The sequence below is a fragment of the Triticum urartu genome, chromosome 2A (genome assembly GCF_056163025.1).
Source record: "Triticum urartu cultivar PI428250 chromosome 2A, HENAU_Tu73, whole genome shotgun sequence".
In the NCBI taxonomy this organism is placed as follows: Eukaryota; Viridiplantae; Streptophyta; class Magnoliopsida; order Poales; family Poaceae; genus Triticum; species Triticum urartu.
Window position 1 is genome coordinate 178934932 of NC_141874.1, and position 14717 is coordinate 178949648.

The window sequence follows — 14717 nt, forward strand, 5'->3', positions numbered from 1 at the left end:
GAATCCAAGTCCACCTTTGTCATTGGGGGATTTTTGCACACTCAAGATATTGTTGAGTGTGAATTTCCCTTCATGACTCTTTTCCAAGTCTTTCTTCAAAGAAGTGACTTGGGCCTTGAGCTCTTTGATTTCCTCTACATGGTTAGTCTCAACACAAGTACTAGAGGAAGTATAAGCTTCATCGTTAGAGCAACAAGGCAAGGAAAGCAATTCATCACAAGATGTACCAACATTGTGAGTAGATGAATTACTAGGACTAGCACATGGCAATGTAGCATTTTGACTAGAAGTAGTGCTAGTATCCACATGAGGCTCACTAGATGTTACCTTAGCAATCATGGCCTCATGAGCTATCTTTAGCACATTATGGGATACTATAAGATCATCATGAGAGCTTGAGAGCTTTTCATGGCTTTATTCCAATTTCCCATAATTGCTAGATAGAAACTCAAGTTGAGCCCGTAGCTCAACGTTCTCCTTCAAAATGGATGCTTCACAAGTAATAGAGTTAGTAGCACAAGCATCATCATTAACAACAATAGGAGAGGACAACTTGGCAAGCTCTTTTAAATAAGAAGCTTCAAGTTGATCATGAGACTCGGTGAGTTTGATGAGCTCACCCTTGATGACCCTTGAGCCATTTTCAAGGTGCGCAAAATCCTCAAGGTGCTCAAAATCCTCCTTCAAGCTTAGCATTTTTAGTTTCAAAAACATTGGCCACCTCAAGAGCTCTATCACGAGATTCCTTCACTCTAGATAATTCTAGAGCAAAAGTCTCCTCAAGAGATTCCTTGGTGGTTTGTTCAAGTTCAAGAGCTTGAGAGAGGTCCGCAATCTCATTAGCGTAATCACGCTCATGACCTTCCATTTTATCAATGGTGACCCTATGCTCCTCAAGACGAGATTCCAACTCATCAATATATTTCTTGCCCTCAATTTGCAATAGACATGATTTCCATGAAGTTGGAACGAGCAATTTTATTCTTAAGAAGAGCTTTAAAAATCATTTCCCCCTTAATTTTTAAGGAGGAAACATCATCATTCTCTTCATCATAATCAACATCATCATCACTCTTGCCATCATCAATATCATCACAAGATATATTGGGATTCAAAGTGGGAGATACCTTTGAAGCCTTGGCCATAAGGCAGAATGCAATAGATGGTGATGTAGGATCCCTTGAAGCACCATTCAAGACCACATCTTGTTCCATGGAGTTTTGTGTTTCCTCTACATTGTTAGCATAACAATTCGAGGAAATATATGCATTTTTATTATGGCAACAAGACATAGTAAACATATCATCATAAGATTTAGTCAAGCAATTTCTACATGATATGCAAGAACTATCAACACAAGCATGTGAAACATTTGGAGTGCTCGGAGTGCTAAAGTCCAAAGATGAAGCATTGCAATAAGAAAGTGATGAAGGATTATTAACAATAAGCCCACTATCATCATTGAATGTACACCACTACTCACCATGTCATTACCTTGTGGCAACCGACATGTAGGTGAAGCAGAAGAAGTTGAGAAGGCAACATGGACAGAGGTGGAGGGAGAACAATCATCCCCACAAATCTTGGACACACCATATTTATCTTGAAGCTTTGTCCACAACTCATGAGCATCCCGGAACGGCATGAGTTGAAATATAACTACATTGCTCAAAGCATCGAAAAGCACATTAGAAGCTTGAGCATTGAGATAAGAGTTTTTCTCATCCTCTAAAGATAATCTTTGGGGATCCTTTGGAGGAGAAAACCCCATATCTACAATTCGCTCTAAATTTGGGTCCATGACCCTGAAGAGATTAAGCATGCGAATTACCCAAACATCAAAATTTGTGCCATCGAAACTAAGAGTGTCAGAGAATCCTAATCCCCTAGTCGACATCTTTACTCTCTAGGCGGTTAAGCCTTACAAAGAGAGACGAGGCTCTGATACCAATTGAAAGATTGTGGATGTCGCCTAGAGGGGGGGTGAATAGGCGTTTTAAAATAATGAACAAATGCGGAATAAACCTAGTGGTTAATTTGTCAAGCACAAAACCTAAAACAACTAGGCTCACCTATGTGCACCAACAACTTATGCTAAGCAAGATAAGCAACTATGTGATAGCAAGATATATGACAAGAAACAATATGGCTATCACAAAGTAAACTGCATGAGTAAAGGAGCTCGGGTAAGAGATAACCAAGGCACGCAGAGACGACGATGTATCCCGAAGTTCACACCCTTCCAGATGCAAATCTCCGTTTGGAGTGGTGTGGAGGCACAATGCTCCCCAAGAAGGCACTAGGGCCACTGTAATCTCCTCACGCCCTCGCACAATGCAAGATGCCGTGATTCCACTAAGGGACCCTTGAGGGCGGTCACCGAACCCGTACAAATGGCAACCCTTGGGGGCGGTCACCGAACCCGTACACTTTGGCAACCCTTGGGGGCGGTCACCGGAACCCGTCAAATTGCTCGGGGCGATCTCCACAACCTAATTGGAGACCCCGACGCTTGCCTGGAGCTTTACACCACAATGATTGAGCTCCAAACAACACCAACCGTCTAGGGCGCCAAGGCACCCAAGAGGAACAAGCTCTAGGGTGCCCAAACACCCAAGAGTAATAAGCTTCTCAAACTTCACTTCCACATATCATCGTGGAGAACTCAAACCGACGCACCAAAGCAATGGCAAGGGCACACGGAGTGCCCAAGTCCTTCTCTCTCAAATCCCACCGGAGCAACTAATGCTAGGGAGGAAAATGAGAGGAAGAACAAGAAGGAGAACACCAAGAACTCCAAGATCTAGATCCAAGGGGTTCCCCTCACATAGAGGAGAAAGTGATTGGTGGAAATGTGGATCTAGATCTCCTCTCTCTTTTCCCTCAAAAACTAGTAAGAATCCATGGAGGGATTGAGAGTTAGCAAGCTCAAAGAAGGTCAACAATGGGGGCAAAAAACGAGCTCAAGAGATGGGGAACCATTGGGGAAGAAGACTCCCTTAAATAGGTCCCCACGAATCTGCCCGTTATGTACAGAATAACATAGGAGCGGTACAACCTCTATGAGCACCGGTACAACCGGTAACAGGCAATAAGCGGTACAACCGGCCCACAACCGCCCAACAACCGCACCACAACAGAGACCAGTCCGGTGGTAGAGCGGTACATGACCGGTACAACCTCCGGACCAATTCTGGAGCGGTACAACCGCTCCAAACACCGGTTGTACCAGTCAAGCGGTACAACCTCTCCATGGGGCGGTACAACCTCTCTATGTAAAACAGGCAATATCAAAACAGCCACAACTTTTGCATATGAGCTCCGAATTCAACGAAACCAAGTTTGTTGGAAAGCTAACGACAAGGGCTAACATAATATTGAGAGAAATAACAATAAGAAGCAAATGAGAAAAGGACCATAATAAAATGGTGAGAACCCATCCTCGGGAAAGACCAGTAAAACCTCCAACACCGAAAACATCATAGAAGATGCATGCGAACTCCGTTTTCGATGAACTCAAGCTTGTAATCAAGATGAACATAAGCTCTAAGACTCACAAATGGAACCAAACAAGAACCAAGAAAGATGATTCAATGATGCAATGGTTTGAGCTCTCGACTAATGATACGATCAAGCTACTCCCTAGAGAGCCCCCCTTGATAGTACGGCAATCGATCCTACAACCCGGTCTCCCAACTACCACTATGAGACCAGTAAAATAGAAAACCTATCAAGGGAAAACCTTTGCCTTGCACATAGTCCACTTGAGCTAGATGATGACGATCTTGACTTCCTCAAGTTGGACCATCTTTCTTGATTGTGTTGGCTCAATGAAGACTAGTTGATTGCTCCCCCATACTCCACTATGGGTGAGCCACTCTTTGGCAAATCTTCACAATTCCATTGACACCACAATGGACAGCAAGCTTCAAGCTTGATTGCTCCCCCATACTCCATTATGGGTGAGCCACTCTTCGAGTTACTCCACTTGAACTTGCACACTGCAAACTTGATGACGACCACCACTTGATGTCATCCTCCATGGGTTGTATGAGATCTTCCTCTTGACGCAAGACCATGGAAACATACCTAACCCCACAAAGAACTCTCACGTAGACCATGGGTTAGTACACAAAGCGTAATGGACAATGCTTACCATACCATGGGATCACTTGATCCCTCTCGGTACTTCTTCTACGCTTTGTGAGTTGATCAACTTGATTCACTCTTGACTTAGTCTTGATCAACATTGAATCTTTTCAACTCTCTTCATTTGGATGATGTCTTGAAGGTAAACATGAATGATCACACAATCTTCTTCTTCAAGACATGCTTGCAATAAGCTCAACTCACACATGACCAATCTTTGGATAATTCCTTGAAAAGCACTTTGGCCATCTCATAAACTCCTTGAAACCAACACATGGCCTTCAAGAAAATCCTATGGACAAATCCTTCAAATATAACTCAAGGCAACCGTTAGTCCATAGAGATTGTCATAAATTACCAAAACCACACATGGGGGCACCGCATGTCCTTTCAAACGTGGTCAACGAACGACATCCATCGGTCGTGGATTGTACGCGCAAAGTAATGATTCCTCCACCTGACAGCTGGGACCCACCGGAAGGGCCTCTGTATTTCGCGAAAAAATGTTCCCCCTGCTGACATGTCGGACCCACCAGCTATATCTTCGCATGCAAGGAAGTGCCTCCTTATTACGCACAAAAAATGAATACCCCCCTCCTAGCTGGGACCCACCATAGTGGGAGGATGACTTGTGGGCCAACTAAGTTGACGGGGACGGAGGGCTTTGTCAACTTAGTCAATATGAATGATTCTAGCTCCAGTGACCGTACGATGTCCATCCAACGGCCATAGTGCTTCTTCAACCTCTGGTCTTCTTGCTCCAGCCGCCCAAAGCAGCACCGGTCGTGCCGCATGCTCCTGCCTCCCGTGGCCGGCTGTGCTGTCGCGGAGGCCTCACCGCCCCCTACTATTCCCACCGCTGGCCAGGCCCTGCAGCGACGGCAGCCTCACACCGCAGCCGAACCAGTGAACCCTCGTACTCCTCTCCGCGCGGGCTTCCACTGCCGCGTCTTCCCCGGCTCTGTGTCGTCCCCTTCCTAGGCCTCGCCGTCGTCCACCATCGTGGTGCTCTCAGCGCGGCCTGGTCAACGTGGTCAAGGAACGACTTCCATTAGACATGGACTGTACGTGGAGAGGCTGACAGCTGGGTCCACGGCCGTAGCAAGGAAGTGCCTCCTTATTACACAGAAAATAATGATTCCTCCACCTGACAGCTGGGACCCATCGAACATGCCCCCTATTTCATGGAAAAAACGTTTCCCCTGAATGTTGGGACCCACCAGCTTCATCTTCGCACGCAAGGAAGTGCGTCCGGGCAAAAAAAATGATTCACCCCCCTGACTGCTGGGACCCACCAGCTACACCTTCGCACGCAAGGAAGTGCGTCTGAAAAAACGATTCGCCCCCCTAACTGCTGGGACCCACCGGCAACATCTTCGCACGCAAGGAAGTGCGTTCGGGCAAAACAAACGATTCACCCCCCTGACTGCTGGGACCCACCAGCTACATCTTCGCAGGCAAGGAAGTGCCTGACAGTCGGGACCCACCTGGTCGAAGCGTACGTAGCGTTGTCATTCTGGTCGCGAATGTGTACGTACATATTGGTCAATGTGGAGGCGCGCACGTGTCGTAGTAGAGGCGCGCACGTAGCATGTACACGTAGGTACAGCGGCTAGGGTGCAAGAACGAAAATACGGCCACGTATGTGCACATACGGGCGAGGTCTCGAATGCCTACTCGCGCATACGTACGGCCAGGGATCGTGTACATGGCTGGGTCGGAACGAAGAAACAGCGTCGTCGTCGTGTTCATGTGGAGGCAACGGAATGCGTCGTGTTCATGGGGAGGCAACAGAATGCGTCGTGTTCATGGGGAGGCAACGGAATGCGTCGTGTTCATCGGGAGGCAACGGAACGCGTGGGAGCCGACCGGCTGGGTCAAAACGGAATGTGTGGTCGTGTTCATCGGGAGGGCTTGGACGGAACAGACGATGGAAACGAGGCCTGGCGTACCACAAAACGGAGGAAACGGACCTCCTACGTTCGGAACAGGGTCCTGTTGATCGGGAGGGTTGTGGCGTACCGCAAAACGGAGGAAACGGACCTCCTACGGTCGAAACGGGGGTCCTGTTGATCGGGAGGGGTGTGGTGTACCGCAAAACGGACGAAACGGACCTCCTACGGTCGAAATGGGGGTCCTGTTGATCGGGAGGGGTGTGGCGTACCGCAAAACGGACGAAACGGACCTCCTACGGTCGAAACGGGGGTCCTGTTCATCGGGAGGGGTGTGGCGTACCGCAAAGTGGGACTCCACGGGATACTGTTCATCTCCACCGTCGACCTCCTCCAGCCTCCACGGGCTACTATTCATCCAGCCTCCACCGCGCGCTACTCCACCGGCTACTGTTCAACCACCCCTCCACGGGCACCCCTCCACCGTCTATTGTTCATCGAGCCCTCCACACCACGGGGTCCTGTTCAACCACCCCTCCACCGTCTACTGTTCATCCAGCCCTCCACACCACGGGGTCCTGTTTATCCAGAGGCAACGCCACCGCTCACTGTTCATCCAACCCCCACCCCCCGCAACGCTCACTGTTCATCCAATCGATCGGCTTCAGTTAGCAGCAGTAGCGAAGGAATCGCTCGATCGGGTTTAGTTAACAGCCATCAATCGATCGCTCGGGTTCAGTAACGCGTAGCCTGTAGTGCAATCGCTCGGGTTCAGTTAGAGCCCAACGCCTCGCTCGGGTTCAGTTAGAACCAACGCCTCGCACACACGCGCATACGTGTACGAGAGAAACGCGCATCGCTCGGCCCCCGACCTCCCACCGTAACAGGGAACTCCCCGAAATTTTCCTCCCCCTCGCTCCTACCATGGTTTTTTCCGTCATGGACGGCCCAAAGAATGTCATGCAGCTGTGTCTCCGGCCCGCCCAGAACGAAAAGCCCATTTTCTGTCATGGAAGTAGGAGCCCACCACATCTATGATGATACCAGGTTTTGTCACAATTATCGTCATAGAAGTGTGATATGTATGACAAATTTTTTTTTCGTTCGGCGCAAAATGTCACGGATGTGACTTTTTTTATAGTGTAAGTGACATGCTTTTCCATAAACCATTTTATACAGAGACATACCCATAGGATTTTTATATGCAGTTCTATAGGCCCATAATGCATCGTCAAGTTTCTTGGACCAATTCTTTCTAGATATATTAACAGTCTTTTGCAAAATTAATTTGAGTTCTCTATTACTCAATTCTACTTGACCACTAGACTGTGGGTGATAAGGGGATGCAATTCTATGATTAACATCATACTTAGCAAGCATTTTACGAAAAGCGCCATGAATAAAATGTGAACCACCATCAGTCATTAAATATCGAGGGACTCCAAATCTAGGAAAAATAACTTCTTTAAGCATCTTAATAGAGGTGTTATGATCAACACTACTAGTTGGAATAGCTTCTACCCACTTAGTAATGTAATCAACAGCAACTAAAATATGTGTATATCCATTAGAGGAAGGAAAAGGTCCCATATAGTCAAAGCCCCAAACATCAAATGGTTCAGTAACGAGTGAATAATTCATAAGCATTTCTTGACGTCTACTAATATTACCAATTCTTTGACATTCATCACAAGATAAGACAAACTTATGGGCATCCTTGAAGAGAGTAGGCCAATAAAACCCAGATTGTAATACCTTATGTGCAGTTCTATATCCAGCATGGTGTCCTCCATAAGCTTCGGAGTGACACTTGCGTAGGATCTATTCCTGTTCATGCTCAGGTACACAACGTCTAATAACACCATCTACTCCTTCTTTATAAAGATGTGGGTCATCCCAAAAGTAACGCCTCAAATCATAGAAGAACCTTTTCTTTTGCTGGTATGTGAAACTAGGTGGTATGAATTTAGCAACAATGTAATTAGCATAATCAGCATACCATGGAGCAGTATGAGAAGCATTTATAACATTTAATTGCTCATCAGGAAAGCTATTATCAATAGGTAGTGGGTCATCAAGCACATTTTCTAACCTAGACAAGTTGTCTGCAATGGGGTTCTCAGCTCCCTTTCTATCAACAATATGTAAGTCAAATTCTTGTAGCAAGAGAACTCATCTAATAAGTCTAGGTTTAGCATCTTTCTTTTCAATGAGATATTTAATAGCAGCATGATCCGTGTGTATAGTTACTTTAGAATCAACAATGTAAGGTCTGAACTTATCACAAGCAAATACAACTGCTAAGAATTCTTTTTCATTAGTAGCATAATTTCTTTGAGCATTGTCTAGGGTTTTGCTAGCATATTGAATAACATTTAATTTCTTATCAACTCTTTGCCCTAGAACAGCCCCTACAGCATAATCACTAGCATTACACATAATTTCAAAAGGTAAATTCCAATTAGGTGGTTGAACAATAGGTGCAGAGATTAATGCTTTCTTAAGTATTTCAAATGCTTCTACGCAATCATCATAAAAAACAAATGGTATATCTTTTTGTAATAAATTAGTGAGAGGTCGATAAATTTTGGAGAAGTCCTTAATGAACCTCCTATTAAACCCGGCATGACCAAGGAAACTTCTTATACCTTTGATGTCCTTGGGACATGGCATCTTCTCAATAGCATCAACCTTGGCTTTATCAACCTCAATACCTCTTTCAGAAACTTTGTGCCCCAAGACAATACCTTCATTAACCATAAAGTGGCACTTTTCCCAATTCAAGACAACATTAGTTTCTTCACATCTCTGCAAAACTTGATCAAGGTTGCTCAAGAAATCATCAAAAGAGGATCCATAGACGGAGAAATCGTCCATGAAAACCTCACAAATCTTTTCACAAAAGTCAGAGAATATAGCCATCATACATCTTTGAAAGGTAGCAGGTGCATTACATAAACCAAAAGGCATACGTCTATAAGCAAAAGTAACAAAAGGGCAAGTAAAAGTAGTCTTTGATTGATCTTTGGCTGACACAGGTATTTGAGAGAAACCAGAATAATCATCTAGAAAGAAAAAATGTGTATGTTTGGATAATCTTTCTAGCATTTGATCGATAAAAGGTTAGGGGTAATGATCCTTTTTAGTGGCCTTATTTAATTTGCAGAAATCAATTACCATCGTATAACATGTAATAATTCTTTGAGGAATCAATTCATCTTTATCATTAGGAACGACAGTAATACCTCCCTTCTTAGGGACACAATGGACAGGGCTTACCCACTGACTATCAGCAACGGGATAGATTATACCTGCCTCAAGGAGCTTTAGTATTTCCTTTCTTACCACTTCTTTCATTTTAGGATTCAGCCGTCGTTGATGATCACGAATTGGTTTAGCATCTTCTTCCAAATTTATTTTATGTTGACATAGAGTAGGACTAATGCCCTTAAGATCATCAAGAGTATACCCAATAGCATCACAGTGCTTCTTCAGAGTTTTCAATAATCTCTCTTCCTCATGCTCTGAAAGGTTAGCACTAATAATAACATGATATATCTTTTTCTCATCAAGATAAGCATATTTAAGAGTAGCAGGCAATGGTTTAAGCTCAAACACGGGATCACCCTTGGGTGGAGGAGGATCCCCTAGGATTTCAACAGGAAAATTGTGTTTCAGAATAGGTTCCTGTTTAAAGAATACTTCATCTATTTCCCTTCTTTCATTCATAAACATATCATTTTCATGGTCTAGCAAATATTGTTCTAAAGGATCACTAGGAGGTATGGTAATAGAAGCAAGACCAATAATTTCATCTTTACTAGGTAATTCTTCTTCACGGTGTTGTCTACTAAATTTAGAGAAATTAAATTCATGAGTCATATCATCTAAACCGATAGTAACAACATCCCTTTTGCAATCTATGGTAGCATTAACAGTGTTCAAGAATGGTCTACGAAATATAATGGGACAAAAGTTATCTTGTGGGGAACCAAGAACAAGAAAATCAGCAGGATATTTAGTTTTCCCACACAAGACTTCAACATCTCTAACAATTCCCATTGGTGAAATAGTATCTCTATTGGCAAGTTTAATTGTGACATCAATATCTTCTATCTTAGCAGGTGCAATATCATGCATAATTTCTTTGTATAAGGCGTAAGCTATTGCACTAGCACTAGCACCCATATCACATAAGCCATGATAACAATGATCTCCTATTTTAACAGAAATAACAGGCATGCCTACCACATGTCTGTTTTTATCTTTAGCACAAGGTTTAGCAATTCTAGCAGTCTCATCAAGAAAATGAATAACATGCCCATCAATATTATCAGACAAGAGATCTTTGACAATAGCAATATCAGGTTCAACTTTAATTTGCTCAGGAGGTGTATAAGTTTTAATATTGCTTTTACGAACCACAGTTGAAGCTTTAGCATGATCCTTTATCCTAACAGGGAAGGGTGGTTTCTCAACATAAGAAGTAGGAACAATAGGATCATTATAAGTGACAATCTTTTCTTCAACTTTAATAGGTGCAGCTACTTTTACTTCTGTGGGAGGATGATATTTAAACCACTTCTCCTTGGGGAGATCAACATAAGTAGCAAAATATTCACAGAAAGAAGCTACTATCTCAGAGTCAAGTCCATATTTAGTGCTAAATTTACGGAAAACATCGGTATCCATAAAAGATTTAACACAATCAAACTTAAGTGTCATACTTGACTCCTTACCTTCGTCGAGGTCCCAATACTCAGAGTTGTGTTTAATTCTTTCCAATAAATCCCATTTGAATTCAATAGTCTTCATCATAAAAGAGCCAGCACAAGAAGTATCGAGCATGGTGCAATTGTTATCAGAAAGCCGAGCATATAAATTTTGAATAATCATCTCTCTTGAGAGCTCATGATTGGGGCATGAATATAACATTGATTTAAGCCTCCCCAAGCTTGAGCGATGCTTTCTCCTTCATGAGGCCAAAACTTATATATATAATTGCGATCACGATGAACAAGATGCATAGGATAAAACTTCTGATGAAATTCCAATTTCAATCGTTTGTAGTTCCATGACCCCATATCGTCACATAGCCTATACCATGTTGATGCATCCCCCTTCAAAGATAAAGGGAAGACCTTCTTCTTAACAACATCTCCGGGTACACCTACAAGCTTAAATAATCCTAAAACTTCATCCACATATATTAGATGCTCATCATGATGCTTTGTTCCATCTCCTACAAAAGGATTAGCTAGCAGTTTTTCTAACATACCCGGAGGAAATTCAAAGAAGACATTTTCATTTTCATTTTCAGTAGGTTGAGGAGCAACTCTTTGCTCTACTGGTCGGGGTGAAGATACCCCGAACAAGCCCCTCAGAGGATTACTTTCCATAGTAACAAGTGACAGTAAATTTCAGCACACTATATAAATTTTTCCTTACCAAATTCCACCTACCAAAGGCGCTTCACTCCCCGGCAACGGCGCCAGAAAAGAATTTTGATGGCCTAGAAGTATAGGGGATCTATCGTAGTCCTTTCGATAAGTAGGAGTGTCGAACCCAATGAGGAGCAAAAGGAAATGATAAGCGGTTTCCAGCAAGGTATTCTCTGCAAGTACTGAAATAAGTGGTAACAGATAGTTTTGTGATAGGATAATTTGTAGCGAGCAACAAGTAACAAAAGTAAATAAAGTGCAGCAAGGTGGCCCAATCCTTTTTGTAGCAAAGGACAAGCCTAGACAAACTCTTATATAGAGAAAAGCGCTCCCGAGGACACATGGGAATATCGTCAAGCTAGTTTTCATCACGCTCATATGATTCGCGTTCGGTACTTTGATAATTTGGTATGTGGGTGGACCAATGCTTGGGTATTGTCCTTACTTGGACAAGCATCCCACTTATGATTAACCTCTATTGCAAGCATCCGCAACTACAACAAAAGTATTAAGGTAAACCTAACCATAGCATGAAACATATGGATCCAAATCAGCCCCTTACGAAGCAACGCATAAACTAGGGTTTAAGCTTCTGTCACTCTAGCAACCCATCATCTACTTATTACTTCCCAATGCCTTCCTATAGGCCCAAATAATGGTGAAGTGTCATGTAGTCGACGTTCACATAACACCACTAGAGGATAGACAACATACATCTCATCAAAATATCGAACGAATACCAAATTCACATGACTACTAATAGCAAGACTTCTCCCATGTCCTCAGGAACAAATGTAACTACTCACAAAGCATAAACATGTTCATAATCAGAGGGGTATTAGTATGCATATAGGATCTGAACATATGATATTCCACCAAATAAACCAACTAGCATCAACTACAAGGAGTAATTAACACTACTAGCAACCTAGTAGCACCAATCCCGGGCTTGGAGACAAGAATTGGATACAAGAGATGAACTAGGGTTTTGAGAGGAGATGGTGCTGATGAAGATGTTGATGGAGATTGCCCTCTCCCGATGAGAGGAGCGTTGGTGATGACGATGGCGATGATTTCCCCCTCCCAAAGGGAAGTTTCCTCGGCAGAACAGCTCTGATGGAGCCCTAGATTGGTTCCGCCTCATGGCGGCGGAGTTTCGTCCGAGAAGATGTCTTATGATTTTTTTTCCATCGAAAGACTTGATATAGCAGAAGATGACCACCGGGGGGCCCACGAGGTAGGGGGCGCGCCCAGGGGGTAGGGCGCGCCCCCCACCCTCGTGGGCAGGGTGTGGCCCCCTGGTGAACTTCTTCCGCTGAGTATTTTTTATATATTCTAAAAACATCTTCCGTGAAGTTTCAGGACTTTTGGAGCTGTGCAGAATAGATCTCTAATATTTGCTCCTTTTCCAGCCCAGAATCCCAGCTGCCAGCATTCTCCCTCTTTATGTAAACCTTGTAAAATAAGAGAGAATAGGCATAAGTATTGAGACATAATGTGTAATAATAGCCCATAATGCAATAAATATCGATATAAAAGCATGATGCAAAATGGATGTATCAGTTACAACCAGCAGAGTAATCAAGGGGGTCAGCAACAACAACAGTCTGGTTACCAGAGCAACCCGAAGCAGTTGACTAGTGGGAAATATCATGTGTTTAGCACTAGCTTGTGTAAGCGTGACGAGAAGCTTCATAAGAGATTAGTCAATGCTGTTGAGCCGGCAGTTCCTCCTTATCTGCGTTGGTCTGAGTAGCCCATCGTATGGAGTCAGAGGATCACCCGCCCCGGGTTGATAATCCTGGTCATTTGGCTTTGGTGGTTGCACCACAGGTCAGAGGGTATAAGTTTACCAAAGTACTCATGGACGGAGGGAGCATCATCAATATTGTTTATTATGAAACTTTTCGTCGCATGGGGTTGATTGATAAAAATCTTAAGCCATCAAACATTGTTTTTCATGGCGTGGTGCTTGGTAAATCGGCATATCCAGTCGGTAAGATAGCTCTAGAAGTTGTTTTTGGAGATGATCATGACTCCAGGTCGGAGACATTGACCTTTGAAGTGGTTAAGATCCACAGCCCATATCGCGCTCTGTTTGGATGGCCAGCTTATGCCAAGTTCATGGTGCGGCCGTGTTACGTGTATCTGCAGCTCAAGATGTCGGGTCACAAAGGAACCATTACAGTGCATGGGAGCCGTAAGATAGCTCTGGAGTGTGAAGAGGGGGTGCGGCTTATGCTGAGTTAGTTTGTGCAATGGAGGAGTTGAAATTTTACAAGGACAATGTTGACCCGGCACATATGACGTCTTTGAAAAAGCCAACCACAGAGCATGATCCGGTTTTAAAGTTTAAATCGGCATATGATACCAAGATGGTTGATTTTGTTCCTGGTGACTCATCCAAGCAGTTCAACATCAGTGCTAATCTGGATCCGAAATAGGAAAGCGCACTCATCGAGTTCATCCGTGAGAAACGGGACATCTTTGCATGGAAGCCTTCAGACATTTCGGGTGTACCGAGAGAACTCGCTGAGCACACTCTTAATATTGATCCAAAGTTTAAGCCGGTCAAACAGTTTCTTCGCCATTTTAATGAGGAGAGACGAAAGGCCATAGGAGAAGAAGTGGCCCAGCTCTTGGCAGCTGGGTTTGTCATTGAAGTTTTCCATCCTGAGTGGTTGGCTAACCCGGTGCTGGTGCTTAAAAAAGGCACTTGGCGTATGTGTGTGGACTACAAGGATTTAAACAAGGCTTGTCCGGCTGATCCTTTTGCTCACCCTCGTATTGATCAGATTATTGATGCTACGGCGGGTTGTGAGCGTTTGAGTTTTTTGGATGCTTATTCTGGTTATCATCAGATCAAGATCGCAGTTAAGGACCAGGAGAAGACAACTTTTATAAGTCCCTTTGGAGCCTTCTGCTATGTGTCTATGCCTTTTGGGCTCAAGAGTGCCCAGGCAACTTATCAGAGATGTGTGCAAAATTGCCTTCATAACCAAATTGGATGCAATGTCCATGCTTATGTGGATGATATTGTGGTGAAATCCAGAGAGAAGGAAACATTGATAGATGATTTGAAGGAAACCTTTGATAATCTCCAGGCTTATAGGATGATGCTTAACCCGGCCAAGTGTGTCTTCTGTGTGCCGGCAGGCAAACTCTTGGGGTTTTTGGTGTCTAATAGAGGTATTAAAGCTAACCCGGAGAAGATTAAAGCCATCACTTCGCTGGC